Below are 5,346 nucleotides of genomic sequence, written 5' to 3'. Positions count from 1 at the left end.
ACATCTCAGCATGGAGCTTCAACGCATTAAGTGTATTAGATTTCAATCTGACATCTGGTCATTATCATCTCCTCTCTCGCTCGCTCTTTCTCTCCCTCTCTGTCTTTCACATACTCCATCTCCATAAACAATTCCATTTGAAAAGCTCTGCTGCTGCTGTCAGCTTCTTACATTTTCCAACATCTCCTCTCCTCCCCCTCTCACACCCTCCCCCTTTTTCGGCCTGTAGTTTGTGCAGCGTACATCGAAGCAGGTGAGTAAATCACAGAGATGCTGAGTGCGAGATAACGAGGCGATGGGGGATTCTCACTATTGCAGATGCATCGCCCAAGGCTGAATGGAAGGGTGGAGCAAACCGGCACCAGCACAGATGTTCACATGATGCACCATGATAGGGGTCATGGATACCAATGAAGACCCTTGGAGTCTTGGACCTTTTTTAAAGGTAAAATGTGAAATTACAAGATGTAATTGGAAGTATAATTGCTTGGTTTCCCAACCATCACATCCATTGGTCATCAAATAGATAGTCCCGCCCAGGGTCGCATTAATGCACGGGCTTCAAGGGGCTGAAGCCCAGGGGCCTACACTGGAAAGCGGGCCCACTGGCTGCAGGGAAATTATATTTTTTTTAATAATTATTTATATGGGAGTTTGCAGCAGTGACAACAGCGTTCTGTAAACAAACTCACACACTCATTTTCAGCAACGCCCTGGTTGTAGTAGCCTATATAGTGAATGGCTCAGTTTAGGTTCCCCCCACAAAGTTTGTATAGTTGGTATGTTCCATGTGTTCCATCGATAGCCTACACTGGAAAGGGGGCCCACTGGCTGCAGAGAAATTATATTTTTGAATAATTATTTATATGGGAGTTTGCAGCAGTGACAACAGCAAACTCACACACTAATTTTTAGCGATGCCCTGGTTGTAGTAGCCTATATAGTGAATGGCTCAGTTAAGGTTCCCCCCACACAGTTTGTGTAGTTGGTATGTTCCACGTGTTCCATCGATATACTGTAAGCGGAATGTACAATGCATTCGCTAGTAAATAACCGCAGCACGAGAGTATCTTTGTTAACACGCAGATTAACAGAAACACAACACTGCTGTGTGAAAGGACTGGTGTTCTGTCGATTTGTGCTACCCTGTCAGATTTTGCTTCCTCCCATTAAAACAGTGGGTACAATTCGACAATGAAAAATGCTACCTGTAAAATGATGGTTTATTAACGTCTACCCCTACCACAACCCTAAACCTACCCTTACAGTAATGCAAATACAGTAATTGTGTGTTATATACAGCTACAGGAAACCAACAATAAATAATTTTTTCTACCTATTAGATTGTGTTGTACCCCAACCCTAAACCTACCCTTACAGTAATGCAGATAACATTAAATACTGTTGTTCAGCGTGAGAAAAAGGACACAATACTGATGTGCACATGTGCAGTAAACCCTGGTAGGACAATCTGACGGGTAGGATAAAATGTCAGGACACCTGTTAACGTTCTGTAATGTCATACAGTGAGAGTTCAGTAACTTGCTTGGGTGTAATCTGTGTGTCATCTGTGTTCCATAAATAGTGCTGCTTCAAAGTCTCAATTTTAAATCTGGGGATGGAAAAATAGGAATTGTCCTATTGCTTAAATGTGATCATTAAACTTTATACGGCTGTGATTTAACTAATTAAACGCGAGCATGTTATGTTTCAAAATAAAAACGCAGTTAGCAATCATCAAATAACCCACATTTATGCCAACATGCCGTGTTGTTTTGATCTACTGATGATGAATAATTAATATTTTGTGTGATTTATGGTGTTTAAATCATACCTGTAAACTTACATTTCAGCCAGGAAAGTTTTGATGGCATTTTCCTTTCATATTACCTCCGTATAATGCCCGTAATAACGTAGTGTTTACTTTATGTAATGGCTATATAATTCTGCTGTTCCACAAGCGCCACCTTGTGGCAAATAGTTAATTTGCATATTCTCTTATATTCACATTTTACGCAGAACAGTGTTGTGAATGTTAACTGGCATATTAACAAGACAAAAAAATTAAATTTGACAAATAATTGTTAGGAAGCTTCAAAAAAGACGTTTTCTGGGGTCGGGGGGCCTACTGTAATGCTGTAGCCCAGGGGCCTTTGGTTATCTTAAGGCACCCCTGATCCTGCCCTAAACTCACACCACTGGTTGCAATGTTGATATTGCTGGTTGGGATGCTCAAACCTCAAAAAATTATGCTCTACCTCCAGCCAGCTGTGCTTACGGAACGAGCAGTGCCTTGTTGTTCCTTCAGAAGGCTTTCCAGAACCTTTACTCTCTCTGCTCCTCGCTGGTGAAATGAGCCGCCAACATCCACCCGAGCTGCAGAATCCATTGCAATTTTCAAAAAGCAACTGGAGACACTTTTTCTGCTAGCACTTAAAGAAATAGTTCACCCAAAAATCAAAATTCTGTCATTAATTTACTCACCCTCATGTCGTTCCAAACCGTTAGACCTTCGTTCATCTTCGAAACACAAATTAAGATTTTTTATGAAATCTGAGAGCTTTCTTACCCTCCATAGACAACGACGCAACTACCACGTTCAAGGCCCAGAAAGGTAACATCAGTAACATCAGTGGTTCAACCGTAATTTTATGAAGCTATGAGAATACTTTTTGTGCATAAAGAAAACAAAAATAATGACTTTATTCAACAATTATTCTCATCCGGGTCATTCGAGTGCCACGACACACAACCCTAAACCATAACTCCTCTGCTCTAGCTTTTTTGCTAATCCAGCAGTCTAATAAATGTGGCACTGTATATTGCTAATATTGCTTGCTCGGTGACAAATCGCTTATGCTTCTCTATGCTTTGAATAAATGCATCTGCTAAATGCATAAATGTAAACCAAATGCCTTGCTTGATTAGCACAAACCATACCCATTATCTTTCTGCTATAATGTATATGCATTTATGCCAGTGCATATCATTTTCATTTTGCAGGGTTTTGTTATCTACAGTGACTTACTGTTCATTGCAGGTGCATTTTTATCAGAATGCATTCAAACCATGACCTTGGTGTTGCTAGCGCTATTGCTCCTGGAGCTGATATACAGGAACCTGCCTGCATTACACCTGACCGAACTCAGGTGCTACGTATTATTTTCAGATCAGGACCCAAATTTAAACATGCTTGTTTTTCATAATGCATATTCATGGAACAAATGCAACTCTTTGTTTCCTGAAATATAATTATGCTTTTCTGATACTTGCCCTTAGAGTCTTATGTTTGAAAAGACAAATGATAAGACAAGGAGAGCTAGAGCATCTGATGCCCTTGTATTGTCTCAGACTCCCAAGACACTTGCTCATTTCCCAGCAGGCCTAAAAGGAGAACAGGATAAAAACAGGATTTTTTAAAATAAAATTCAAACAGATTTCACAACTTTAATAAACATAAACTGACATAAAATCAACCTTTGAACTACATTGGTCCTTCTGGGAATGTAGATATGCCGCTATATTTTATTTAGTTTTTTATTAACCTTCAGCATTATTATAGGTTCCTAAAGCAGGGTTGTTATAGCTAACTAAAGCAAAAAAACAAAAAAAAAAAAGTTACTTGAAATAAAAAACACTGAAATGAGCGGTCATATGTCAGTGTCATAACTTTACTAACATAATATATAGACAAAGCAAAACTATGTCTATATATTAGCAAAACTCAAATCTAAAATTTCACAGTCATTTAGGAGTCTAGAAAAGTTTAGCAGCATTTCTGTACCTCAAACAGTCGTGCATGCTGCTAGCAACAGCAATATCATGGGTTTGATTCCCAAGGAATGCATATTTTGAATGCAGTGAGCATCTGCCAGATGCATGGATGTAAATGCATCAAAACAGTTTGGTCTATGAGTGATGTCAATACACAGTCAATAAAGACATCCTATAAATTATTTCCAAATGCCCAAAGCATACATATGCAAATGTATTACACTTTTTAACCTAGCCATAATAAAAGTGTGCAATACACATTTAAAATCTGAATTAAACATATACAGCAATGATGTGAATCCACTAGAAACTCCAGCAGTATCAGCAGATTTTGACAGATGCCACTGACTTCGCCTCTCAATGACTGGCGACTGGTATTTATAACATTTTTGTCTCTTCAACTGCTGTCAATCTCACAATCCCCCCGCTCAGTTTTCCTAGAGAATGAATTGAAAATGAACGCTCATCTCCACTCGCTTTGCGCCACGTATGGTTAAGCAAATAGAGCAAACGATAGAGCAGTAAAATCAAATTCTAACAAAGGTTGTTTGAAGGACTGGACGTGGGGACCAAAGACACTGAAAGACACAGCTACACTTTGAACTTGTAAGTACTACACCATAGAAAGACAGATTAGAATAATCAACCAATAGAAAACGACTGTTTCCCTGTAATTACAAAACAGACAGAGACGAAAAGAAACAAATTATATAAAGCATCACAATACACATCCTGTCACCACAGACACTAATGGGAAACAGATAGAGAGAGCATGGGGATGAAAAAGCTCAAGTCTGTTCATTTAGAAAAAAATGATTATCAGCATTTGTTATAAAACTCGCAGCTTTCGTGGATTGTATTATGTCTTCATAATTGGTGTCAGAGTCCAGTTTGGATTTGAAAAGCAATCCTAATTGACTAATGTGATGAGGGAATTTATGTGCAACAGGTGGGACAAAAGACTTTGTAGAGATGATATTTGTTGAAATATCAAAACTGTGTTGAATATTGTTTACTCAGGTGAAGTCAAAATCAGTGTATTAAGATTTGCTTTGTTAAATGCTTGATGGCTTCAAAACAATAACATATTTATGTATGCCACTGCATACAAGCAAAGCTAATAGAAGCACGATTACAGAGAATACATTGGGATTAAAGGGGAAACAAGGCACATTTTCATTTTAATTAAATATGTTTATCATTTATTTCAGAAGATATGGCTCACGGAGCGTGGGGGTTGAAGTAACCAGCTGATTTCAAAAGCGTGATGGGAATAGAAGAAGCAGAAGTGAGATGCATAGATAACATCATGCTGGGCATTATTACAGTGTTTCACTGTTAATTGCATTTGAGCTTTTAAACTTGACAAATAGTTGTTCTATTGTGAAGTGCAATAGCGATTTTTGTGAAAATAATGTAGCTAAACACAAATAGGGCTATGAAAGAAATGAGAGTTGATTTGTTGGAGTGTTTTTTCTTTATTTGAGAGTGTTTACATGCACATCAACATTAAAATTAAGCTAATTAGAACCTTATTATGCGAGAAATGTGTTTACACGAGATTACATGTTT

This window comes from Sinocyclocheilus anshuiensis, unplaced genomic scaffold, assembly GCF_001515605.1.
Source record: "Sinocyclocheilus anshuiensis isolate Anshui unplaced genomic scaffold, SAMN03320099.WGS_v1.1 scaffold566, whole genome shotgun sequence".
NCBI classification, from domain to species: Eukaryota; Metazoa; Chordata; class Actinopteri; order Cypriniformes; family Cyprinidae; genus Sinocyclocheilus; species Sinocyclocheilus anshuiensis.
Note: the sequence above shows the minus strand (reverse complement) of the source record.